Consider the following 27,867-nt stretch of genomic DNA (forward strand, 5'->3'; position numbering starts at 1 on the left):
TCCAGGTTGAATGACAAGTTGAACTCTCGTCCACACACAGAACACATGTACGGTTTCTCCCCACTGTGAATGGTGTGATGGTTTTTCTGTCTATGTAATCGGTTAAAGCTCTTTCCAGTCAGTTCACTGGAACACTCACTGTCTGTGTGGGTCTCTGTGCTTTTCCAATCACACTGATAATTGAAATCTTTTCCCACAAACTGAACAGACAAACAGTACTCCTTCCACATTCAAAGACTGTGATATTCAGGTTCGAAAGAATTGAGTGACTCTGTCAGATCTTGATGTTTGGTTTGAGTTTTCTGTCAGCCAATCTTCCGCTTCTAATATCCTGTAAAAGGAGTTTACAAAAGCCATCACTGTCAGTCCAGGATAGAAATTCTGAACAGACAATTCTAGTTTCTCTGGAACATTTTTCCTCTCTTGTTCCCCCAAAGCTGTAAATCCCCGTCCCACACACTCTCCCTCCTCCCTGGGCTGAAATCCAAACCCATCTCACCATCTGCACCATTTCTTTCCTCCACTCCCAGTTTTCTCCCTCCCTCTCCTCTGCCTGGGTTCAGTTCTCCAGCCCCAATTCTTGATCTGCTCTCAGAAAAATACTTTTCACTGTACCTCGGTACACGTGACAAGAAACAAATCCAATCCAAATCCAATCCTGTCTGCAGACTGGGGGTTTGGGGCCTCCACTCACCCGCCTGAGTCCAGCTTCATGTCCGCACTGCGCGTGCCTCAGCTCACAACAGCTGGGGAGTGATTGACGGTGGCTGGTGACCAATAGGAGGAGAGCAATCCGGGTGTGGATTTTCACTGAATTTACCGGCCGCCATCTTGGGTAAGAGAGTCAGGTATTTTGTTCTTGGAGCGGAGCGCTTAGACGGCCATCTTAGTATGGGAAGAGGGAGTGGGCGGGGCTTCCTCCTCACTCACAGGCCCTGGGGAAACCGGCGACCGCCGCCATCTTGGGAGTGGAAAGCGGGTCTTTTGTTCTTGGAGCAGAGCGCTGGGGCGGCCATCTTGGTTAGGGAAGAGGGAGTGGGCGGGACTTCCTGCCCGGTGACAACTCCCGGGTCACCCGGCGGCCGCCGCCATCTTGTGGCGGCGATTCTCTACCCGGGTCTTTAGTGAAGGACAATGAGCTGGAGCTGAGGTTGGAAAGTGTTCAGAGGAAGGTCTGAAATCAGATTTACAGCCAGATATCTGTAAGAACCACAAAGTTCACATTCAGTATGTTTGGCAAATGAACCCACAATGCTGCAAACACTCAGTTCTGAAGAAGAATCAGATTGCATTGGAAATGTTAACTCTCTTTCTCTCTTCACAGAAGCTGCCAAACCTGCTGAGGATTTCCACAACTTTCTGTTTTCACTTCACATTTCCAGCTTCCGCAGAGTTTTACTCAAATTATTATGTTTTTGAAATTCTTTTACATAACCAGTTAAGAGTAAAACAATTGTCACCATTTAAATGTCCAAATCAGTGATATTTATTTGTTTAACTGAGACTGGGCTGTTCAGGAGCAAAGTCAGAAATCACTTCACAGAAAATATAGTGAAATCTGGAATTCTGTTCAGATTCTGTCAATAGAAACTATAAAAACTGAGATTGACAGAAGTTTGTGAGACAAGAGTATTAATGGTTATAGAATCAAGGGAGATGGATGGATTTAACAAACAGATCAGACATCTGCAAACTGGAGCTTAATGTCTGAGGTTCAACTGATTCTGGTTTTGTTTTGAAGGTGGTGTTGGTTTCCTGTCCTGTCGATTATCTCCACACCCGCTGGTAATTTGCCGGAGGTGAGATCATAATTTTTATTTGTGTCATGAGTAGGCTCACATTAACACTGCAGTGATTAACTATGATTAACACATTGATTTCACTTGATTTTTATTCAGAATTTAATTTCTTTTAACAAGGTTGGAGTTTATGAACACCATAATAACAATCTTTATTATTGTCACAAGTAGGCTTATATTAACACTGCAATGAAGTTACTGTGAAAATCCCCTAGTTGCTACACTCCGGCGCCTGTTTGGGTAAATTGGGGGAAAATTCAGAATGTCCAGTTCAACTTACAAATCACCTCACATCTTTCGGGACTTATGGGAGACCCACGGGGAGAACATGCAGACTCTGCACAGTGACCTAAGTGGGAATCAAACCCAGGTCCCTGGTGCTGTGAAGCAACAGTGCTAACAACTGTGTTACCGTGAAGGGGAAGAGGGTTGGTGCAGTGACACAGCCTTGTCTGATCCCAGTCTTCACTGAGATAGTGTCTGGGGTATTTCCATTGATGAGGATCATGGATTGTGTGTCATCATTGTGCAGGCGGAGGATGGTGGCCAATTTCTGAGGACAACCAAATTTGAAGAACATACTGAATAAAACATCACTTTGACGGCGTAAAGCATTTTTGTGAGGTCAGAAAAGACAAAGAACTGCGATTGCTGCTGTTCCGTATATTTTTCTTGTGTTTGTCAAATAGTGTCGATCATGTCTTTGGTGCCTCGTGAAGGGAGATAACCTAACTGTGACTCTGGAAGGAGCTCTTTGGCCACGAAGAGGAGATCATTGAGGAGGATCCTGGCAATGATCTTCTGTGTGGCAGACAGCAGGGAGTCGCCTGTGCAGTTACCACAATCAGACTTGTCCCTCTTGAATATAGTCACAGTGTCACTGAGATCCCCGGCATGCATCCTTCTTCCCAGGTGAAGAATATGAGATTGTGTAGCTATGCCAGGAGTGTACCCCCGCCATGCTTCAGAATTTCAGCAGGAATTCATTCTGCCCCAGAGGCCGTGGTGTTTTTCAGCTGTTGAATGGCTTTTTCACTCCGCTCCAGATCTGGGTACCACGGGGACTGGGTCAGATAGGATACTGAGGAATGGACTTGAGGACGTTAAAGCCAAAGACAGAGTCTCGGTCGAGGGGTTCTTCAGAATGTTCCCTCCAGTGAGCACTGACTGACACTCTGTCCTTGATGAGTTCCCCTCCACACTTTGCTCTCAGTGGAGTGGGGCCATTGACTGCTTAGGTCATCAATTGTATTGGCAGTGCTGATGAAACCGTGCATGCCATTGCTTTCCATGAGCTGTTGGCTATCCCTCACTCTTTCTACCCTCAAACGGCTACCTCAAGAGCAGGCACCTCAAAAGCACTGGAGCAGTACTACCAGCAGTGCCTTCACAAGATGCTCCATATTCAAGGGCAAGGAGGGCGATCCAACAGAGGGGAGGGAAAGAGAAAACTGGGAGCGGGGGAAAGAAAGTCTGGGGCAGAGTTGAGTGTAGTGGCCATCACTAAGTAGAAGGTGCTGGGGAAGCTGAAAGGTCTGAAGATGGATAAATCACCCAGACCGGATGGACTACACTCCAGGGTACCGAAGGAGATAACTGCGGAGGTTGTGGAGCCATTGGTGGTGATCTTTCAGGATTCACTGGAGTCAAGGGGCTCCCAGGGGACAGGGAAGTGACTAATGTAACACCCCAGTTTAAGAAAGGAAAGAGGTAGAAGATGGGAAATTATCAGCCGGTTAGTCTGACTTTGGTTGTTGATAAGATTTTAGAGTCCATTATTACGGAGTTCTTGGAAGTGCATTGTGAAATAGGACTGAGTCAGCACGGCTTCATCAAGGGGAGGTCATGCCTGACAAATCTGTTAGAATTCTTTGAGGAGGTAAAAAGGAAGTTAGGCAAAGGAGAGCCAATGGATGTGATCCATTTGGGTTTCCAGAAGGCCTTTGACAAGGTGCCGTACAACAGGCTGCTAAATAAGATAAGAGCCCATGGTGTTCGGGGCAAGGTACTGGAATGGTTAGAGGATTAGTTGACAGGCGGAGATAAAGGGGTCTATTTCAGGATGGCAGCCGGGGACTATTGGTGTTCCACAGGGGTCAGTGTTGGGACCACAACTATTCAATACATTAACGATCTGGAAGAAGGTACAGAGGGCACTGTTGCTAAGCTTGTAGATGCTAGAAAGATGTGTAGAGGGACAGGTAGTGTTGAAGAAACGAAAAGGCTGCAGAAGGACTTGGACAGGTTAGGAGAGTGAGCAAAGATGTAGCAGATGTATTAGAATATGGAAAAGTGTGAGGTTATGCACTTTGGAAGGAATAATCGCGGCAAACTATTTTCTAAATGGGGAACGGCTTCTTGTTAGGTGAATTGGACATTCTGAATTCTCCCTCTGTGTCCCCGAACAGGCGCCGGACTGTGGTGACGAGGACATTTTCACAGGAACTTCATTGCAGGGTTAATGTAAGCCTACTTGTTACACTAATAAAGATTATCATTATTATTATTAGCTAGTGTACTGTGTGCAGTTCTGGTCGTCACATTACAGGAAGGATGTGATTGCACTGGAGGGGGTGAAGAGGCGATTCACGAGGATGTTGCCTGGGATGGAACATTTAAGTTATGAAGCGAGATTGGATAGTGTAGAAGCCAGGTATTTCGAATACAACTAGTATAGGTAAAAGATAGCTGTTTAAGCATAAATGTTGAGCCCCAGTTTTAAATACCCATTTATACAGCATAATTCACTTTTACTGAGGTACGTTTTTCTGGCAAATACATATTTTCAAAGACAGTGTGACATTAAAACAGCACAGTTGCAAGATAATTTGACACTGCTTGTGCTAATTGTCAAGGACAGGGACTGAATACACAGCAACATTGTTCAGAATGCAGATAACAGCTGGGTCAGAAAAGCTGATGTTGCACATTGAAGATGGACGGCTTGCCATCAAATCAAATGTGTTTGAGTCTAACCCAAACCAATTAGGATTATATTGGGGTGTAATTAGACGACTTAAGACAGATATGAAAGTGTATAACTAAAAAGTTTCTCCCCGCCATTTTAGGTTGTTTTTAGTTTTTAGGTTTTATTGTCTTTGAAAGTGTGTTGTGTGTTGTCTTTGGGAGTATTGTCTTTGGGGGTGTGTTGTGCTGTGTTGTCTTTGATTCTGTCAGTTTGTCTTTCTGTTAGTTTAGTCAGTTTTGTCCTTTATAGTCTCCATTTTAGTTTTTATTGTTTTTGGGGGTTCTGTCAGTTTGTCTTTCTGTTAGTTTAGTCAGTTTTGTCCTTTATAGTCTCCATTTTAGAGATGTCTTTTGGGGGTTCTGTCAGTCTAACAGTCTGTGTCAGTGATGTTAGTCCACTTTTGACTTTGAGTTTGAGTTTAGCTGAAGATTAGCTTTTGATGAATGTGATATAAAATAGTTACTTTAGAGATATTAGTTAATGTAATGTAGAAATAAGCCACTTTGATTCTGGCAAGTAGAGACAAAGGATTTTAGACCGCATGGAAAAAGCAGGAAGAGGTGTGTCTATGAGAGTGATGCTGCATTGATAGGGGCCGGAGAAAGGGATTGGAAGTGAGCCAATCAGAATAGATCAAACAAGTCAGGAGGGACATAGGCTGACCTATGGGTGTCGAGTATGTGAAACTTGATGCCATTTGAATGTATCAGTACTGATCTCTTTGTCTGGGACGTTCACTTAGTTCCCGGGGCTGCAGAGAGCAACATGTTATCTGTATCACTGTGGACTAGGTAGCTTGCAAGCTGAATAAAATAACTAATGTTATACCTGCAAATCCATCTCGACTTTTATTGAGGCCAGACTGACGGATAAAGAAATTTGGGATTCAACACTTTCTCTCTCTCTTCATGTTTCATTGCCAGACTTTGACCTTTTAAAAGTTACTTTCGAGCTGTCTGCCTAAGCAAAGAAAGATAATGTCTGTAATTCTCTGAAAGCTTTGAATTGTCTACGAATTGCCTTTTAAATGACTTTCAAATTGTAATCAAGCGACTACAAATAAAACAATTCTTTTTGGCACCTGAGGAGTTTATACTGCAAATTTCTGCTGAGTTCCAGTATTCGCAAAGTGCTACTGGTCACCGAATAGCAGAGATGATATAAATTCCTTCAACTATGCACAGTCGAATAATACAAGGAATCGAACAACTTAACACAGTCTACAAATAGTACAAATCTTACAACTTGTCGTATTGCGCCAGGACTTGATTCATCAACTAAGCTTCCCCCAAACTTGGCGTGGTTCGACAGGTTAAGATTCCTATAAATTAAAGATTCCTTCAGATAGGCGTGGGTTATTTTCATTGGAGCAGAGAAGACTGAAAGGCGACCAGATCGAGGTGGACACGATTATGATGGCCATGGACAGGGTGGGTAGGGAGCAGCTGTTCGCCTCAGTTGAAGGGTCAGTCACAAGTGGACACAAGTTCATGGTGAGGGGCAGGGGGTTTTGAGGAAAAACCTTTTCACCCAGAGGGTGGTGACAATCTGGAATGCACTGCCTGGGAGGGTGGTAGAGGCGGGTTGCCTCACATCCTTTAAAAAGTACCTGGATGAAGACTGGCACGTCATAACATTCAAGGCTATGGATCAACTGCTGGCAAATGGGGTTAGGTAGGTGGGTCAGGCGTTTTTCGTGTGTCAGTGTTGGATTTGGATTTTGTTTATTGTCACGTGTACCGAGGTACAGTGAAAAGTATTTTTCTGCGAGCAGCTCAACAGATCATTAAGTACATGAAAATAAAAGGGAATAAAAGAAAATACATAATAGGGCAACACAAGGTATACAATGTAACTACATAAACACCGGCATCGGGTGAAGCATACAAAGGGTGTAGTTAATCAGGTCAGTCCATAAGAGGGTCATTTAGGAGTCTGGCAACAGCGGGGAAGAAGCTGCTTTTGAGTCTGTTCGTGCGTGTTCTCAGACCTTTGTATCTCCTGCCCGATGGAAGAAGTTGGAAGATTGAGTAAGCCGGGTGGCAGATTATGCTGCCCACTTTCCCCAGGCAGCGGGAGGTGTAGATGGAGTCAATGGATGGGAGGCAGCTTTGTGTGATGGACTGGGCTGTGTTCACGACTCTCTGAAGTTTCTTATGGTCTTGGGCCGAAAAGTTGCCATACCAGGCTGTGATGCAGCCAGATAGTTTCCTTAGTTTCTTGAGGAAATATAGGCGCTGCTGTGCTTTCTTGGTGGTAGCGTCGATGTGGGTGGACCAGGTGATTTTAGGAGAAGTGTACCCCAAGGAATTTGAAACTGCTAACCATCTCCACCTCGGCCCCGTTGATGCTGACAGGGGTGTGTACAGTACTTTGCTTCCTGAAGTCAATTACCAACTCTTTAGTTTTGCTGGCATTGAGGGATTGATAGTTGTCACTGCACCACTCCACTAGGTTCTCTATCTCCCTCCTGGATTCTGACTCGGGCAGACTTGATGGGCGAAAGGCCTCTTCACTGTTGCTATTGATACAATGTTAGGTGGCATTGTTGACAGCCCAGACGATGGCATAAAATTGCACGGAGATATTGACAGACCAGGTGAATGGGCAAATTTGTGGCAGATGGAGTTCAATGTAATCAAGTGTGAGGTTATCCGTTTTGATCCAAAAAATAATAAAACAGAGGACTTTCTAAATGGAAAGAGATTGAGTACAGTGGCTGTCGAAGGTGCACATATCCTTAAAATGCCATGGATAAGTGCAGAAAATAATCAAAAAGGAACGCTAGCATTTATATCTAGAGGATTGGAGTATAAAGTCACAGAGGTTATGCTGCAGTTATACAAAACCCTGGTAAGACCCCACTTGGAGAACTGTGAGCCATTCTGAGCACCACACCTTCGGGAAGATGGCCTTGGAGGGAGTGCAATATAGGTTTACTAAAACGATATGCCACGATACCTGAACTACAGGGGTTAGGTTACAATGAGAGATTATTGATTGATTTATTTTATTTATTGTCACATGTACCGGGGTACAGTGAAAAATATTGTTCTGTGTACAGTCCATAAAGATCGTTCCATACGTGAAAAAAAACATAGGACCTACATAAATGCACAGGCAAGGGGTGAGCATACAGAGTGCATTACTACTCAGTAGAGAAGATGTGTGAAGAGATCAGTTCAGTCCATAAGAGGATCATTCAGGAGTCTGGTAACAACGGGGAAGAAACTGTTGTTGACCCTGTCACCGTGTGTTCTCAGACTTTTCTCTGATGGGAGAAGTTGGAAGAGAGAATAACCCGGATGGGAGGTGTCTTTGATTATACTGCCTGCTTTCCTTAGGCAGCGGGAGGTGTAGACAGAGTCAGTGGATGGGAAGCAGGTTCGTGTGATGGTCTGGGCTGTGTTCACGATTCTCTGTAGGTTCTTACAATCTTGGACCAAGCAGTTGCCATACCAGGCTGTGATACAGCCAGATAGGATGCTTTCTATGGTGCATCTGTAAAAGTTGGTAAGAGTTAATGTGGACATGCTGAATTTCCTTAGTTTCCTGAGAAAGTATAGACACTGTTATGCTTTCCTGGTCGTAGAGTCGACATGAGTGAACCAGGACAGATTTTTGGTGATGTGCACACCTAGGAATTTGAAGCTGTCAACCATCTCCACCTCGCACCATTGATGCAGACAGGGGTGTGTACGATACTTTGCTTCCTGAAGTCAATGATCAGCTCTTTAGTTTTGCTGACATTTAGGGAGAGATTGTTGTTGCTACGCCACTCCACTTGGTTCTCTATGTCGCTCCTGTAGATATTGAAGATGTCGAGGGATATGATGGATAGTGTGGGAAAACGGTGCTGTGGTAGATCAGCCAATGATCCCATTGAATAGTTCAGCAGGCTCGATGGGCCGAATGGCCAACTGCAGCTCATATTTGTTGCGATCTCCTGGTCAGGAAGCTGTGAGCTTGGATCTGTAAATCAGCCTGAATCAGCAGCTTCAGGAGACTAGAGAGGGTGAATATTAGATAAGCAGAGTGAGAATGGAGGGAGATTGTGTGGGATGGAGATTTACAGCTTTCGGGGAATAAGAGAGAGGAAAAATGTGACGTAGAAACTAGAATTGTCTGTTCTAAGTTTCTATCCTATACTGACAGTGATGAGTTTTGTAAATTGTTTTTACAGGATATTAGATGAGAAGGAATTACAGACAGAAATCTCAATAGTCAAGTCTCGATCTGACAGTCACTCCCTTCCCTGGAACCTCAATATCTCCCGCCTTTGAATCTAGAAGGTGAAATGTTTTCCCGAACTGTCAGCTAAAGATTTCAAACATCAGCGTGACAGGAAAAGCACCGAGACCCACACAACACACACCCGAGTGAGAGTGTTCCAGTGAACTGACCGTGGAAACATCAGTGTGACTGAAAAAACACCGAGACCCACACAAAACACACCCGAGGGAGAGTTTTCCAGTGAACTGACTGTGGAAAGAGCTTTAACTAGTTACACAGCCTGAAAAAACATCACACCATTTACAGCGAGGAGAGACCCTACCCGTATTCTGAACTGATTGTCGAACCTGGAGCGACGGGAGGAGACCCAAAACATGGAGAAACGGTGGAAATGTGGGGACTGTGGGAAGGGATTCAGAGTCCCATCGAAGCTGGAGATTCATCGACGCAGTCACACTGGGGAGAGGCCGTTCACCTGCACTCAGTGTGAGAACGGATTTACTCGGTTATCCACCCTGCAGAGACACCAGCTAATTCACACTGGGGAGAGGCCATTCACCTGCTCTCAGTGTGGGGTGGGATTCAGTAATTTATCCAACCTGAGGTCACACCAGCGTGTTCACACTGGGGAGAGGCCATTCACCTGCTCTCAGTGTGGGGTGGGATTCAGTAATTTATCCAACCTGAAGAGACACCAGCGAGTTCACACTGGGGAGAGGCCATTCACCTGCTCTCAGTGTGGGAAAGGATTCATTGATTCATCCACCCTGCAGTCACATCAGCGAATTCACACTAGCGAGAAGCCATTCACCTGCTCCCAGTGTGGGAAGGGATTCACTCAGTTATCCACCCTGCGGAGACACCAGCGAGTTCACACTGGGGAGAGGCCATTCATCTGTTCTCAGTGTGGGAAAGGATTTCCTCATTTATCCAACCTGCAGCGACACCAGCGCGTTCACACTGGGGAGAGGCCATTCACCTGCTCTCAGTGTGGGAAAGGATTTACTCAGTTACCCAACCTGCAGAGACACCAGCGAGTTCACACTGGGGAGACGCCGTCCACCTCTCACTGTGAGACGGGATTGCATGTTTCATTGCATCTGCTGTGACACCAACAATTTCACAATCGATTCCAGAGGTTGGATTCTGCTGTTATTGTTTCTGCTCTACATCCAGGACTGCATTTTGTTCATTCTGACAGGTGGTCAGTGGGGATGGTCGGAGGGTTTCTTTCTGCTGGACTGGTAGGTCTCACCATTTTGCCTCCAGTGGGCAGATGCTCTTTGAGCCTTGTTGCTAATACCTGACTTCAAATTGCACAAGGATCACAGAGTGAAAGGGTGTTTGGAAGTTTGAAGATATTTATTTCCCACTTCACCTTGGAACAGCCCCACCCCCCACCCAAAACGTGCCACGTTGCCATGGAAATGGGTCCTGGTAGTTACATTTGTTTTGTTTAATTGATCTGGATATACCCAGCGATCCAGGTCACTGTCCGTGTGGAGTTTGCACATTCTCCCCGTGTCTGAGTGGGTCTCGCCCCCGAAACCCGGGGTAGGTGAATTGGCCACGGTAAATTGCTTCTTAATTGGAAAAAAAGAATTGGGTATTCTAAATTTAAAAAACAAAATCTCTGGGTGTTACTCACTTTTCTGGGTGTTACTGACACAAGAAAACTATCCGGGTTTGAAGGGCAAGTTGTCTGAGATGGACTGGGAAACTGATGGGAGACAGGGAATAGCAAATATTTGAGGAATTATTACATGTTTACCAGGGGGTCGGTTAGCTCAGTTGGCTGGACGGCTGGTTCGTGACACAGAGCGAGGCTAACAGCGCGGTTCGACTCCCACACCGGTTGAGGTTAGCCATGAAGGCCCGGCCTTATCAGCATTACCCCCCGCCTGAGGTGTGGTGACCCTCAGGTTAAATCACCGCCAGTCAGCTCGCTCGCGCTCTCTCACTTTCTCTCTCAAAGGAGAAAAACAGCCTGTGGTCCTCTGGGTATTTTGTGATTTTTATTTCACAAAAATACACCAAATCTAGATTTTATTAAGGAACAAAATTCCAACAGGAAAAGTGATTCAAACATGGCAAACAAGAAAAGTTAAATGTTTGATTGATTTGATTTATTGTCGCATGTACGGAAGTACAGTGAAAAGTATTTTTCTGCGGCCGAGGGAACGTACACAGTACGTACATAGTAGGCACAAAGAATAATCGACAGAGAACATTGACAATTGGTACATCGATAAACAGTGATTGGTTGCAGTGCGGAACAAGGGGCCAAACAAAGCAAATACATGAGCAAGAGCAGCATAGGACGTCGTGAACAGCGTTTTTGAAGGAAACAGATCAGACCGAGGGGGAGTTGTTGAGGAGTCTAATAGCTGTGGGGAAGACGCTGTTCCTATGTCTGGATGTGCGGGTCTTCAGACTTCTGTACCTTCTGCCTGATGGAAGGGTCTGGAAGAAGGCAATGCCTGGGTGGGAGGGGTCTCTGATAATGCTGTCTGCCTTCCTGAGGCAGCGGGAGGTGCATACAGAATCAATGTGGTGGTGGTAAGCTTGTGTGATTCGTTGGGCTGAGTTCACCACACTCTGCAGTTTCTTGCGATCTTGGACCGAGCAGTTGCCATACCAAGCTGTGATGCAGCTGGATAGGATGCTCTCTATCGAACATCTGCAGAAGTTTGTGAGAGTCGATGCAGCCATGCCAATTTTCTTTAGCTCCCGTAGGAAGTAGAGACGTTGTTGGGCTTTCTTGACTGTTGCATCAACGTGAGTGGATCAGGACAGACTGTTGATCACAGTGACCCCCAGGAACTTAAAGCTATCGACCATCTCCACTTCTGAGCCATTGATGCAACCGGGAGTGTGTGTCGTGCTACGCTTCCTGAAATCGATGATCAATCCCTTGGAAATGGAAATATTCCATTCGATCAAAGGGGCTGGTTTAGCACACGGGCTGGTTTAGCACAGTGGGCTCAGACGGCTGGCTTGTAATACAGAACAAGACCAGCAGCGCAGGTTCAATTCCCGTTCCAGCCTCCCCGAACAGGCGCCGGAATGTGGCGACTAGGGGCTTTTCACAGTAACTTCATTTGAAGACTATTTGTGACAAATGATTATTATTATTAAGGATGGAACTCATAAAGTGGTCAAAATAGTAGCAATGAATGAATCAGTAGTTATAGTCAAGGATTGAGTTTTATTTGCTGTAAAATTGTAAAAGCTTAATTGCTGTGTGTGGGCAATGAGGATAAATGTACCGGCAAGAGAGACCTTCCAGCCCTGATTAGCCTCAACATTCGAAACTGTATGAATAAAGAATTGTGCAGAATCAGGTAAAGGGATAGTATGAAACAGTTTGATTGTATTCCTGTCAAAGTTAATGAGAGAAGGTGGTATCAGTAATTGGAGATCAAATTAAATTATACTGGTGCCCAATTGACCAGTGGTCATGTTACCACATGCCCAACTCTGACATGAGGTAATGAAATGAAAATGAAAATCACTTATTGTCACAAGTAGGCTTCAATGAAGTTACTGTGAAAAGCCCCTAGTCGCCACATTCCGGCACCTGTTCGGGGAGGCTGGTACGGGAATTGAACCGTGCTGCTGGCCTGCTTGGTCTGCTTTAAAAGCCAGCGATTTAGCCCAGTGTGCTAAACCAGCCCCTGTTTGGCCACTTTGGGGATAAAGGTCGACGTTCCAAAGGACTTCCTTGCTGGCCAAGTACTGAAGACTCGAGGCCGAGTTCCAAGGAAATTACTGTCAAAGAAGGAGCCAGGGAGGGTTACGCTTCCACAGACTGATCACCTGCATGAAGTTGTAAACGTCAATGTCTTCAAGTCGTTCAGTAAACCTTTTTCTTTTAATAAACATTTTAAATTTACTATACAGAGAATTCTGCCTTTTCTTTAATTGGTTAAAAACGTGACTGGAACAGTGAAACAAAGTGAATTTATTCAATGGTATGTTGGGGGTGGCTGAGATCAATTAAGTTATAGATAAGAAGATCAGATAACATCAATCTTCGATTTTAAAACTTGCATTTCTGTAGCGCCTTTCACAATCACAGGACATCCCAAAGTGCTTTACAGCCAATCGAGTACTTTTGAAGGGTAGTAACTGGTGTGTTGTAGGAAAAACAGCAGCAAATTTATACACAGCAAGATCCCACAAATAGCAATGTGATAATGAGCAGATGATCTGATTTTAGTGATGTTGATTGAGGGATAAATATTTGCCAGGACACCGGGGATCACCCCCCCGCAACTCCTCTTCACAATAGTGGACACGGGAACTTTTACAGGACCGGAGAGGGGCAGACGGGGTTTCAGTTGAACATCTTATTTGCAAGAAGGAACCTCCGACAGTGCAGCATTCCCTCAGTGCTGGCACGAGGAATATTGGATGTCATTTTTGTCCTCGGGGCTCCTGGACTGGGATTTAATCCCACAACCTTCTGATTCAGGGTGAGAGGGCTACCCACTGAGCCATGGTTGACACAATAGACAATACAAAGTTTGAAAGGGAAAGTTACCCTTTAAAACCCCCCAACTTTTGCCTAAATCTAATAATAAAGACCCCAGTCTAGATAACATGGATTTAACTTCAACAAATGTGAGAGCATTGGTTTAGAGCCACAGTTTTCGACTGAGACTCGCGCACCTTTTTGACTCTATTGCTCGTGTCAATGACAACCAGGCGACGGAGCTGAGGGCTGCATTTGGAGGAGAATAACAGGGCCTGCACCCAAGTTGGGAAACTGCCATGGGCATCGCACTAATAGAGAGACAGGAAGGTGCTGGAGGACTGAGTGGGAAATGGGCCTCCAACCGGTTACATCAGTCACTCAGAGCGAACGAGAAACACTTCTCTTACAATACATATACAGGGAAGAGGCTGCAATGAAATCTGTCCCTTTTAACCTGCATAAAGGCAGGAGGCTCAGATGCACACGCTGAAGGAGGAGTCTGTTTGGCCCAAAATTCCTCCTGCTTTCTCTTTGAAAAGACAAATTCATCTAACTGCTCTGCTCTTCCCCACAGCCCTGCAAATTATTCCCTTTCAAGTATTTATGTTTGGAAAGATACCATTGAATCTGCTTTCAGGCAGATCAGAACAACTCGCTTCAAAATATTAAAATAAAATCTCCCTCATGGATAAGGCTGGCAGGGCTGAAAGGCAGAGGTTGGTAGATTTAATGTTGGAGGTGGATCGGCAGTAATCCACGGCCCCTAAGGCAGAGTTTTTGGCAGAGAGAAAGATGTACAAATGATGTTTGAGTTTGAATCGACGGGGAATGCGGTGAGCCAGCTTTACAGTTTGCGAGGAGCATTTTATGAGTATGGGGATAAAGCCAGTTGATTATTGGCTCACCAATTGAGACGGCAGGCAGCCACACAGGGAACAGCTCAGGTTAAAGATGAGGGGGGGAGAGCTGGTTACTGCCCCGGATAAGATTAATGGAGCTTTTGAGGTTATTCATTGAGGGCTATACAAGTTTGAACCACTGGAGGATGGCTCGGAGACGGGACAATGTTTAGATGGATTGGACTTCCCAGTGGTAGATAGAGTGATGAGCAATGGGGTTGGAGGAAGTTATTGACTGTATTCGTTCCTAGCAATCGGGGAAAGCCCTGGGGCCAGATGGTTTTCCGGTGGAATTTTACAAACAGTTTGCGGCCTTGTTGGTGCCGTACTTACTGGGAATGTTCAATGACTCTCTGCTGAGGGGGATGCTGCCGGCCACACAGAAGTTGGGCCTGATTTCTCTCATCCCTGATGAATCAATACTGATGTGAAAACACCAGCTAAGATTCTGGCAAAATGTTTGAGGAGTGCACACCAGAAGTGATCTCTGAGGACCAGACAGGGTTTGTCAGGGGCCACAGTTATCGTCCAACATCAGCAGGCTTTTGAATGTGGTCATGTCGCCCCCTATGGAGCAGGTGCCGGAGGTAACCATCTCCATGGATCTGGAGAAGGCCGTTGACCGTGTGGAGGGCAGCTACTTCTTCGAGGTCTGGGTGATTTGGGTTTGGGCGTACTTTTATTTCCTAGGTGAAACTGCGATATAATTCCTATGGCTAGTGTCCGGACCAATGCTGTGAGCTCAGGATATTTCTGACTACACGGGTACAAGACAGGGATGCCTGCTGTCTCCACTATTGTTTGCGCGAGCGATTGAACGGTTGGCCATTGCGCTTGGATCGTCAGTGAAATGGAAAGGATTGAGAGGGGAGAGGGGGAGGAACATAGAGTGCCCCTTTATGCAGACGATTAGTTGTACGTTTCTGATCCTCTCTCAGGTATGGGAAATATAATGTAACTGTTGAAAAGAATTGGACATTAAACTGTGGGTAATAATAGATTCTGTGACCAATATTTAGTTAAACACGGATCTGAATAAGGAAACGTTGCAACCACATGTGAAGTTTAAATGTCTCGTTGTGTCAGGATGAACCAGCATTTGAGGAATATGAAATCTCTGGAGTATTAGTCTCCAAATGCCGTATTGAACACTGGAGAATGAGCTCGAATTGGGACAGAGATAAGCGTGAGTGAGCATCGTAAACTGCTATTGTATCCGGGTGTTCTGGGTCTGAGAGTTTTAACCCTGCAGTTAATTGTCAGGGATGCAGTACAATAAACTCTGAACAAATGTGTGTGTGAGAAGTATCTGAAGCACCAGGAACCAGTTGAAACAGCAGAGCTGAATGTCTCCCAGTGCAGCCACAGTACTGAACTTAATCCAGCTTCCAGGTCCACCTGAGAACCAACCTCCTGGCTATTCATCTACAAAAAGCTTCAGAGCCTCATGAGAATTATTTGTTTCTAAAAACCCTTCACTCCAACTAAATGATCAGCTGAACAAGAAGACAACAGGCCTGCAGCGATATAAAGATTAGTCTACATTCCATTTTCATCATTCCAGCTTCAACTTGATCTGTACCTAATTTCTGTGTATGTGCCAGTGAGTGTGAAAGAGACGAGAGACTGAGATGTTCAAACATCCAGGGAAATAGTGTGATAATAAATAACCTTTCCTTTAAAAATTACCAGTAAGCCTGCTGCTGAAATGTATTTTAAATAAAGAAAGATCACCCAGAGGGTAAGAAAATATCACACAAACATCCTGATAATGGACTGGAAAGGACCACGAATTGTAATCAAACGCTGTCTCACCCTCTTCAGGTAGCTATACAGAGGCTGCAGCCTCACACTGAATGTCTACGTAATCCAGAGACGCCTCCAGTCCACAAACATCAGCTTCAGCCCAGGCGTGGGTGAAACTTTTTAAAAACCAGTTGCAATGCAGGTGTTTGACCGGCACTAGGACCCGGCTGGGATCAGAAACCTTCAGGCCCCGCCCACTAGCTGCAGTATCACCAAGACGCCAGCGCATGCGCTCTGCCTCCCCAAGTTGGCGGCTGTGAACCAGGTCCTGGTCCCGGGAGAGAGCTGACCGGCGGTGATGTGACCTGAGGATCACCACACCTCAGGCAAGGAGCCAGGTTGGGAAGGCGGTGCCTTCAGGAATAACTGGGAAGGTGATGTTTGGTCAGTTGCTGCAGTCTGTGTAGTGAAGGTGCTGTCACAGTGGTGTGAGGTGAGGAAGTACAGGATTATCACCCAGCAATGATCAATTAAGGGGAATGTAAATCCAGCTCAGGCTGCTTTCAGATTGGAAAGGGAGCTAAGGTGTGTCCTTAGAGCTGGTGAATGTTGTGGCTTTGGCAGTTTCTCTGTAAAGTCCTTCTCATTCCCTCCCTCCCTCTCCCACCTCTATCTTTAGAGTCATAGAGTTTTACAGCACGGAAAGAGACCCTTCGGCCCATTCATAATCTTTATTATTGTCACAAGGAGGCTTACATAAACACTGCCAGTTATTGTGAAAATCCCGTAGTCGCCACACTCCGGCACCTGTTCGGGTACACAGGGAGAATTCAGAATATCCAATTCACGTAACAAGCTCGTCTTTCGGGACTTGTGGGAGGAAACCGTCGCACCCGGAGGAAACCCAGGCAGACACGGGGAGAACGTGCAGACTCCGCACAGACAGTGACCTAAGCTGGGAATCGAACCCAGGTCCTTGCTGCTGTGAAGCAGCAGTGCTAACCACTGTGCTACCATGCCGCCTATAAGATTATTAGATTACTAGATCTGGATGAATTGTTTCCCAGGATGCTGTGGGAGGTGAGGGAGAGAATGCAGCGGCTCTGACCCAAAGTTTTAATTCCTCTCTGGCCACGAGGGGAATTGCCAGGGGATTTGAGAACAGCTAATGTGGTCCCACTGTTTAAAAAGGTTGTAGAGATAAGCCAGGGAACTGCAGACCAGTGAGTCTCACGTCACTGGTAGGGAAACTATTGGAGAAAATTCTGATGGACTCTATCTCCACTTGGAGAGGTTTGATTAGGATAGTCAGCATGACTTTGTCAGAGGGAGGTCATGCCTAACAAATTTGATTGCATTTTTTGAGCATGTGACCAGGTGTGCAGATGGGGGCAGTGCAGTTGATGTAGTTTACATGGATTTCAGCAAAGCCTTTGACAAGATCCCACATGAGAGACTTGAAATTGAGCAGGTGGATTCAAAATTGACTTAGATGTAGGAGACAGAGGGTGACGACTGCTTTAGTGACTGGAAGCCAGTGACCAGTGGCATCCCACAGGGATCTGTGCTGGGTCCCCTATTATTCAGCATTGATACAAACAACATGGACGGCTATGTGGGGGGTCGGATCAGTGCTTTGTGGTGACACAAAGATTGGCCGGGTGGTTAACAGTGAGGTTGAGTGTCTTGGGTTACAGGAAGATACTGACGGGTTGGTCAAATGGGCGGATAAGTGGCAAATGAAACTTAACCCTAAAAAGTGTGAGGTGACACATTTTGGAAGGGGTAATGTGACAACAAAGTATTCAATGAACAGCGTGACACTGGGATGTTCTGAGGAACAAAGGGACCTTGATTTGTTTGTCCAAAGATCTGTGAACGTGGAAGGGCAGGTTAATAGGGTGGTGAAAATGACATATGAGACATTACTGTGAGCAGTTCTGGTCACCACATTAGAGGAAGGATATGATTGAACTGGTGGTGCAGAGGAGATTCGCCAGGATGTTGCCTGGGATGGATTATTTGAGTTATGAAGAGATGTTGGATAGAACAAACAAAGAACAAATAAATGTACAGCACAGGAACAGGCCCTTCGGCCTTCCCAAGCCTGTGCTGGCCATGTGGCCCATCTAACTTAAAACCTTCCACTCTTCCGTGGTCCATATTACGTTATTCCCATCCTATTCATGTATTTATCAAGATGCCCCTTAAACGTCACTATTGTACCTGCTTCCACCACCACCTCCAGCAGTGAGTTCCAGGCACCCAGTACCCTCTGTGTCAAAAGGTTCCCCTTGCACATCTCCTCTAAACTTTGCCCCTCGCAACTTAAACCTCTGCTTCCTAGCAATTGACTCTTCCACCCCTGGGAAAAAGCTTCTGACTATCCACTCTATGCCCCTCATAATTTTGTAGATATCTATCAGGTTGCCCCTCAACTTCTGTCGTTCCAGTGAGAACAAACCGAGTTTATCCAACCCCTCCTCATAGTTAATGCCCTCCATAATAGGCAACATCCTGGTAAACCTCTTCTGTACCCTCTCCAAAGCCTCCACATCCTTCTGGAAGTATGTGTGGCGACCAGAATTGAACACTATATTCCAAGTGTGGCCTAACTAAGGTTCTATGCAGCTGCTACATGACTTGCCAATTTTTAGACTCAATGCCCTGGCCGATGAAGGCAAGCATGCCGTATGGCTTCTTGACTACCTTCTCCACCTGCGTTGTCACTTTCAATGACCTGTGGACCTGTACACCCAGATCTCTCTGCCTGTCAATACTCAAAAGGGTTCTGCCATTTGTTGTATATTTCCACCTGTATTAGACCTTCCAAAATGCATTACCTCACATTGTCTGGTTTAAACTCAATCTGCCATCTCTCCACCCAAGTCTCCAACCGATCTATATCCTGCTGTATCCTCTGACAGTCCTCATCGCTATCTGCAATTCCATCAACAATTGTGTGATCTGCAAACTTACTAATCAGACCGGTTCCATTTTGCTCCAAATAATTTATATATGCTACAAACAGCAAAGGTCCCAGCACTGATCCCTGCAAAACACCACAAATTACAACCATCCATTCAGAAAAGCACCCTTCCACTGCTACCCTCTGTCTTCTATGACCGAGCCAGTCCTGTATCCATCTTGCCATCTCTGATCCTGTACAACTTCACCTTCTCTCCCAGTCTGCCATGATGGACCTTGTCAAAGGCCTCACTGAAGTCCATGTGGACAACATCCACTGCCCGATCTTCATCAATCTTCTTCGTCACTTCCTCGAAAAACCCGATCAAGTTAGTGACACACGACCTCCCCTTCACAAACCATTCTGCCTCTCGCTAATACATCCACTTGCTTCCAAATGGGAGCAAATCCTGTCTCGAAGAATTCTCTCCAATAATTTCCCTACCACTGACGTAAGGCTCACTGGCTTGTAATTTTCTGGATTATCCTTTAGGCTTGGGTTGTTTCCATTGGAGCTGAGAAGATTGGGGGTGGGGGGAGGGAAATCTGATGGAGGTGTGCAAGATTATTAGGGCTGTACAAAATTATTAGGGGCTTGGACAGGGTGGATAGGGAGCAGCTGTTCCCCTCTGTTGAAGGTCAGTCAGAAGGGGAGATGAGCTCATGGTGAAGGGCAGAAGGTTTCGGGGGGTTCGGAGTTAAAAGCCTTTTTACCCAGAGGGTGGTGATGATTTGGAACGCACTGCCTGGGAGGGTGGTAGAAGCGGGTTGCCTCACATTTTTAAAACAGTACCTGGATGAACACCTGGCACATCAAAACATTCAAGTTCGGTGGCATCGCAGACAGCCTAGATGATGGCATAGAATTGCAAGAAGATATTGACAGACTCGGTGAATGGGCAAATTTGTGGCAAATGGAATTCAATGTAAGCAAGTGTGAGGTTATACATTTTGGACCAAAAGCGAATGGAACAGAGCACTTTCTAGGTGGAAAGAGGTTTGGCACAGTGGATGTCGAAGAGACTGGGGGGTGAAGGTGCATAGATCTGTTGTGGGAAAAATAACCCGTAGAAACTAGACTGTAGACTATTCAGTGAGAGAAATGCTTTATTAAATGACAGAGCTCTGGGAGAAGCCCTATACCCTCAGACAGGGGGTTGCCAACTTCTCCTCGATTGTGTTTGGGACTTAGCCTTTATACACATGAGTAAACAAAGTTGACAGTTGATCATGAGTCAGTTCGTTAGGCAGATGCATTAGTCATTTTGCAATAGGAAACAGCAAGAAATCGAGGCCAACTTCTGCTAATTTACTTAGCAGATACTATGACAGACACTGCGTTGCAACATCCGGTACGGGCAGTTGCCTTTTTACTGAACATCTGCCTTCATCGCGGTTTGTGGTTGGAACTCTTTGTATGATAGCAGTTGAACAACGGAGAAGTATGATAATAACTTATAACTCAAAGGTCAGTTTGTTGTGCAAATGTCTTTTGCGTAAGTCAGCACATTTAATGTCTTTAAACTGAGTCCATTTTATATCAGGCAGCATCCATTTTGTATCTTCTGAAGTCTGTTCGGAATTCTACCTCTTCAGATCCTTAAAATGCCACAAACAAGTGCAGAAATTAATAAAAAAGGCTAATGAAATGCTGGCATTTATATCTGGAGGATTGGAGATTGGACAAGTTATGCTGCAGTTGGACAAAACCCTGGGAAGACCCCACTTGGGGGCTGTAAACAGTTCTGGGCACAACACCGTTGGAAGGATATTTTGCACTTGGAGGGAATGCAACACAGGTTCAATCAAACAATACCCCACAATACCTGGATTACAGGGGTTAAATTACCAGGAGAGATGACACAAATTAGGCCTGTTTTCGCAAGAATTTAGAAGGTTAAATATCTCTTAAGATATTAACAGGGAAAGACAGGGTCGATGAAGATAAACTATTTCCACTGGTTGGAGATTCTAAAGCTGGGGATCATTGTCTAAAAATCAGGGCTGGACCGTTCAGGAGAGATGTTAGGAAGAACTTCACACACGGATGGGAGAGGTTTGGAACTCTCTCCCACAAACAGCAGGTGAAGCTGGATGAGTTGTTAACATAGATACATAGAAGATAGGAGGAGGCCTTTTGGCCCTTCGAGCCTGCTCCACCATTCATCACGATCATGGCTGATCATCCAACATAAGTTTAAATCTGAGGTAGAGTTTTGTTGAGCAAAGATATTCAGAGATATGGAGTTAGGTCACAGATCAGCCTGATCTCACTAAATGGCAGGACAGACTCGAGGGGCTGAATGGCCTACTCCTGTCCCTATGGGTATTCCTGTGATTCTGAAATTCCGACAACACCATGACAGGGAAAGAGTCCGGATTAGAACCTGAGTTAGTCCGAACTGCAAACCGTCCCTCCAGATCCTTGCCCTTCATGGATTTAATGAAGGTCAAGGCATTAATTGGATTATTGAAAGACTTGACGGAGTTGTTGGATACCGTTTTTCGGGAGCAGGATAAAGCCTGACATAATTCACTCCCCACAGCCTTGAGCTGCCTTTGAACTTCATCGACGTCGCGACGCTTCGTTTGTGTTGCTGCCGAAAAGTCCCGAATCCTCACTCCCTCCTGGAGCCGGACGCCACCTCACCGTAACCGTCTCCAGGACCTTCTGCCGATCTTTCAAGTTGTGGAAGTGAATGACAACAGGCCTGGGATGAAAACTATCCCTCAGTCTCAGAGACAGGATATGATGCACTCTTTCTAATTTGGAACACTCAGGCTTCACATCCAGCTGAGAAAACGTGGCAGCCGGTCCCCGAAGAACCTAACGGGAGCCTTACCCTCCACACCTTCTGACAGGCCGACGACTCGGATGTTCTTTCTCCGACCCTCGGTCCTCCAGGACCTCCGCCAGCCACTCGGCTGGTTTTCAAAGGATTGAATTCTTGCCTCCGTCGAGGAGGCATCTTGCTGAACGTTCAGGATTCTCTCCTCTGGATCATCGAGCCTCTTCACAGCGTTTTGCAGCTGGGCCTCATGAGCTCACAGATATTGAGTCAGCACACTCCGCCTCTGGTCAGTAACACGGACAATGTCAGCAGTTATCATTTTCGCCGCCTGCCAGAGCCCCGGAGAGCGCGGAGTCGAGAGACCTCCTGAGGGTCAGGCCACCATGCTGAAAAGGTGGCTCCACCCCGCTGAATCCACCTGCGCTGTTTTATCACTGATTTATTCACTTTTTCCGGCATAATCCTACCAGACCAAACTCTGACGTCTTCCAGGGACATGATGACAAATATGAATTCAAGGAATAGGGAGACGAGTGGCGGGCTCTCCGGATAATCGACAGATTATAGGTGAGTGGCACCAGAACCTGTGGAAAACCAGCTACTCCCGCACCTGTATCACATTCCCCCCCCCCCAGATTGATAGGTTTCCAGACATTGAAGATGTTGGGGGATATGGGGATAGTGTGGGAAAATGATGCTGAGGTAGATCGGCCAATCATCCCATTGAATGGTTCAGGTTCGATGGGCCGAATGGCCGACTGCAGCTCATATTTGTTGTGACCTCCTGGACAGGAAGCAGTGAGCTTGGATCTGTAAATCAACATGAATCAGCACCTTCAGGAGAATTAGGACGGTGAATATTAGATACAGCAGAGTGAGAATGGAGGGAGAGTGTGTGGGATGGTGATTTACAGCTTTCGGGGAATAAGAGAGGAAAACATGTTCCATCGGAACTAGAATTATCTGTTCTGAATTTCTAACCTGTACTGACAGTGATGAATTTTGTAAATTGTTTTTACAGGATATTAGACTAGGAGGAATTACAGACAGAAATCTCAAACGTCACGTCTCGATCTGACAGTCACTTCCTTCCTTGGAACCTGAATGTTTATCGGGCTTTCAATCTAGAAGGAGAAATCTTTACCCAAACTGTCAGCTAAACATTTCAACCATCAGTCTGACTGGAAAAGCACCGAGACCCACACAACACACGCCCGAGTGAGAGTGTTCCAGTGAACTAACTGTGGAAAGAGCTTTAACCAGTTACTCAGCCTCAAAAACATAACGGCATTCAGAGCGGGGAGAGACCGTACCCTTGTTGTGGACAAGGCCCAGCCTGGAGAGACGTGGGAGACCCAAAACATGGAGAAACCGTGGAAATGTGGGGCCTGTGGGAAGGGATTCAGAGTCCCATCTCAGCTGGAGATTCATCGACGCAGTCACACTGGGGAGAGGCCATTCACCTGCTCAAAGTGTGGGAAGGGATTTACTCAGTTCTCCAGCCTGCAGGCACACCAGCGAGTTCACACTGGGGAGAAGCCACTCACCTGCTCTCGGTGTGGGAAAGGATTTACTCGGTTATCTACGCTGCAGACACACCAGCGAGTTCACACTGGGGAGAGATCATTCACCTGCTCCCAGTGTGGGAAGGGATTTACTCAGTTATCCAATCTGCAGAGACACCAGCGAGTTCACACTGGGGAGAGATCATTCACCTGCTCCCAGTGTGGGAAGGGATTTACTCAGTTATCCAATCTGCAGAGACACCAGCGAGTTCACACTGAGGAGAGGCCATTCACCTGCTCTCAGTGTGGGAAAGGATTTACTCAATTATCTCACCTGCAGAGACACCAGCGAGTTCACACTGGGGAGAGGCCATTCACCTGCTCTCTGTGTGGGAAAGGATTTACTCGAGTATCAAACCTGCAGTCACACCAGCGAGTTCACACTGGAGAGAGGCCGTTCCCATGCTCTCTGTGTGGGAAGGGATTCACTCAGTTATCTCACCTGCGGACACACCAGCGAGGCCACACTGGGGAGACGCCGTCCAACTCTCAATGTGAGACGGGATTGCATGTTTCATCGGACCTGCTGTGACGCCAACAATTTCACAATCGATTACAGGGGTTGGATTCTGCTGTTATTGTTTCCGCCCTACACCCAGGACTGCATTTTGTTCATTCGGACAGGTAGTCAGTGGGGATGGTCAGAGGGTTTCTTTCTGCTGGACTGGCCGGTCTCACCACTTTGCCTCCAGTGGGCTGATGATCTTTGAGCCTTGTTGCTAATACCTGGCTTCAAATTGCACAAGGATCACAGAGTGAAAGGGTGTTTGGAAGTTTGAAGATATTTAGTTGCCATTTCTGTTTGGAACCCCGCAAAGCATGCCACGTTACCATGGAGATGGGCCCTGGTGGTTACATGGTTCTTTTGTTTAAGTTATCTGTACGTTCCTCACAGAAGAAAACTATCAGGGTACGAGGGGCAAGTTGTCTGAGGTGGACTGGGAAACTGATTGGTACAGGGAATACCTAATATTTAAGGAATTATTACATATTTATCAGAGGGTCAGTTAGCTCAGTTGGCTGGACGGCTGGTTTGTGATGCAGAGCAAAGCCAATAGTGAAGATTCAACTCCCGTTCTGGCTGAGTTTATTCATGAAGGCCCCGCCTTCACAACCAGGCCCCTCGCCTGGTTGAGGACAGTGCGGAAGGATGTTTCGGAGCCATGAGGTCATGTTGCAGCTGTACAAAACTCTGGTGCAGCCACATTTGGAGTATAGCGTGCAATTCTGGTCGCCGCATTATAGGAAGGATGTGGTAGCATTGGAAAGGGTGCAGAGGAGATTTACCAGAATGTTGCCTGGTATGGAGGGAAGATCTTATGAGGAAAGGCTGGGCACCAAACCTCAGGAAAGATATATTGGATTGGATTGGATATGGTGGACAGCGAGAGCCTTTTTCCTCGGATGGTGATGTCTCGCATGAGGGGACATAGCTTTAAATTGAGGGGAGATAGATACAAGTCAGATGTCAGAGGTAGGTTCTTTACTCAGAGAGTAGCAAGGGCGTGGAATGCCCTGCCTGCAACAGTTGTGGACTCGCCAACACTAAGGGCATTCAAATGGTCATCGGATAGACATATGGGCGATAAGGGAATAGTGTAGATGGGCTTTAGAGTGGTTTCACAGGTCGGCGCAACATCGAGGGCCGAAGAGCCTGTACTGCGCTGAAATGTTCTATGTTCTATGAGGTGTGCTGACCCTCAGGTTAAATCACCTCCAGTCAGCTCTCTCTCTGTCAAAGGGGAGAGCAGCTTATGGTCCTCTGGGATTTTTGCGACTTTTATTTCACATATATACAACAAATATAGATTCCTTTAAGGAACAAAAATCCAACAGGAAAAGTGATGTAACCGTGGCTAACAAGAAAAGTTAAAGATTCCATGAGATCCATTAGAATTCAGCAAAGGAGGACCAAGAAACTGATGAGAGCAAACTGGCGAGAAACATAAAAACCGACTGGAAAAGCTTCTCCAGAAATGTGAAAAGGAAAAGATTAGCAAAGACCAATGTGGGTCCATTCCAGGCAGAGACAGGAGAGTTTATAATGGGGAGCAAGGAAATGGCAGATAAACTAAACAATGTGTGTCTGTCTTCACAGAGGAAGATGCAGAAATTGTCCCCAAAACACCAGAGAACCAAGGGACTGGCAGAGATTAGTATTGGTGAAAAAGTAGCACTGGAGAAATTAATGGGGTTGAAAGTGAATAAATCCCCAAAAGCTGATGATCCACATCCCAGAGAGTTGAACGAGGTGGCTGTAGAAATCTCTATTCCTCATTCTAAATTCTCCTGACTCTATCTGGAACGGACAAACCTTTTGTCTGAGCAAAATGTTTCCTTTTTACGTAGCCACAGAAGCTTTGACAGTCCATTTTTATGTATTTTGCCAGTTCACATTCTATTCTCCCTTTTTTCCCTCAGTGTCTTGGTCGAAGAACGGAAGTAAATCCTCGGGAATGAATGATCACTTTGGACAGTTCCTGAGACAATTAAGTTTCAACTTCCAGGACAGAGTAACTATAATCTTGGAGTGTGATTGTAGGTTATGTAAAAGGGCAAAGTTCTAATTTAAAGTTTAATGTGTAGGTTTCTGAGTTTAAGTAGCTTCTAGTTTGTTTGTTTGTTTGTTGTATTAAAAGTCCCGTCATGTGATCCTTTAATTTGTTGACTGGGAATTTGATTTTTTCCAAGAAGTTGCTGACCTTTACGAAGATCCGAATCCACAGGTTTTGTATTCCTATTTGAGCCTCGGGCACCTTTCAGTCTCTATTGCTCGTGTCAATGACAGCCAGGTGATGGAGCTGAGGGCAGAATTTAGCTGAGAATAACGGGGCTTGTTCCCCAGGTGGGAAACTGCCATGGGCGTCGCTAATAGGGGCTGATTTAGCACCGGGCTAAAGAGCTGGCTTTTAAAGCAAACCAGGGCAGGCCAGCAGCACGGTTCAATTCCCGTACCAGCCTCCCCGAACAGGCGTCGGAATGTGGCGACTAGGGGCTTTTCCCAGTAACTTCATTTGAAGCTACTGCTATTATGTGACAATAAACGATTTTCATTTCATTTTTCAGAATAGAGACAGGAAGGTGCTGGAAGACTGACTGAGAACTGCACCTCCAACCAATCAGGGTTCAGGGGAGGGTGACCGGGGCTGACGGTGATGCGACCCCCAGGGTCCAGTGCCCCGTGTCCAAAGCAGGGAGTCACGAGAACAGGGTACAGAGAAGCCAAAGGGGAACCATTTGGGACCCAGAACATTGTGAACATCCTGTTACTCTGGTTGTCTTTGATCCTCAAGTAATTTTCTGTTTTTTTTTTTTTAACCATGTTTCTGTTTCATCAATAAACTTATAACAGGAAAATATTTGAATTTGTTGGACTTTTCCTGAATAAATTTATTCACTTTTGGGAAAGTGGGTGAGAGAGGTTGACAAGCTCTTTAACAGAAAGTGAGTCCCTCTAAGGTAATTGGCAAAGGAGCCAGAGGGGTAGAGGAGATTTGAATTTTCTTTGACAGTGTTTGAAAATGGAGTTCAGGAAGTCAATCGTGACTGACTAATTTATCAAGGTTCTCTGAGGAAGTAACAAGGGATGTCAATAAAGGGGAACCTGTAGATGTACTTTATCTGGATTTCCAGAAGGTATTTCCCAAGGTGCCACATCAAAGGTTATTACACAAAATAAAAGCAGCAAATGAGCTGGTGTGGGGATGGACACAGGTGACGTTGTGGAGATTCAAATATCTGGTATTAGTGATGGTGTGGATATGGGGTCAGAAACTCAACTTGGGGTCAAATCTTGGGGTCACGGTGGCACAGTGGGTTAGCACTGCGGCCTCACGGCGACGAGGTCCCAGGTTTGATCCCGGTTCTGGGTCACTGTCCGTGTGGAGTTTGCATATTCTCCCCGTGTTTGTGTGGGTTTAGGGTCTGGTTTAGCTCAGGACTAAATCGCTGGCTTTGAACGCAGACCAAGGCAGGCCAGCAGCACGGTTCAATTCCCGTACCAGCCTCCCCGAACAGACTAGGGGCTTTTCACAGTAACGTCATTCGAAGCTTACTTGTGACAATAAGCAATTTCATTTTAATCTGATATGGAGATTGTGCAGAGTGTGGTTCAGCCTCAGACAGTTCCCAGGGAGAGGGATGGACTCGGGAGTTAGGGAATGGAATTTCTAATGGTGACTGAAGACAACGGCTTTGGTCTTCCTGATTTTTAATTGGAGGAAAACCTTTCATCTAGTATTGGATGTGGGATAAGCAGTTTGATAATTTAGTCACAGTGGAGGAATGGAGAGGGATGGTGGTGAGGCAGAGCTGGGTGTTGTCAGTGTACATGTGAAAACTAACGCGGTGCTTTTGGATGATGTCACCTAGTGGCAGCTTGTAGATGGGAAATAGGAGGGACTGAGGGTAGATCCTTG

General features: G+C 45.9%; 1 long non-coding RNA gene across 2 annotated transcripts; it reads left to right on the plus strand.

The window, feature by feature from the left end:
- The first annotated feature begins 1,100 nt into the window (after positions 1 to 1,100).
- On the plus strand, positions 1,101 to 27,293 carry LOC140421672 (uncharacterized). Of its 2 annotated transcripts, none has more exons than XR_011946983.1 (3): positions 1,101 to 1,202; positions 1,742 to 1,799; positions 26,521 to 27,293. It is a non-coding gene; the product is annotated as an uncharacterized lncRNA (long non-coding RNA). The 2 variants fall into 2 exon arrangements; XR_011946984.1 differs by lacking the exon at positions 26,521 to 27,293 and adding an exon at positions 25,871 to 26,465.
- The last annotated feature ends 574 nt before the right edge of the window (positions 27,294 to 27,867 follow it).

This window comes from Scyliorhinus torazame, chromosome 5 (assembly GCF_047496885.1).
Source record: "Scyliorhinus torazame isolate Kashiwa2021f chromosome 5, sScyTor2.1, whole genome shotgun sequence".
In the NCBI taxonomy this organism is placed as follows: domain Eukaryota; kingdom Metazoa; phylum Chordata; class Chondrichthyes; order Carcharhiniformes; family Scyliorhinidae; genus Scyliorhinus; species Scyliorhinus torazame.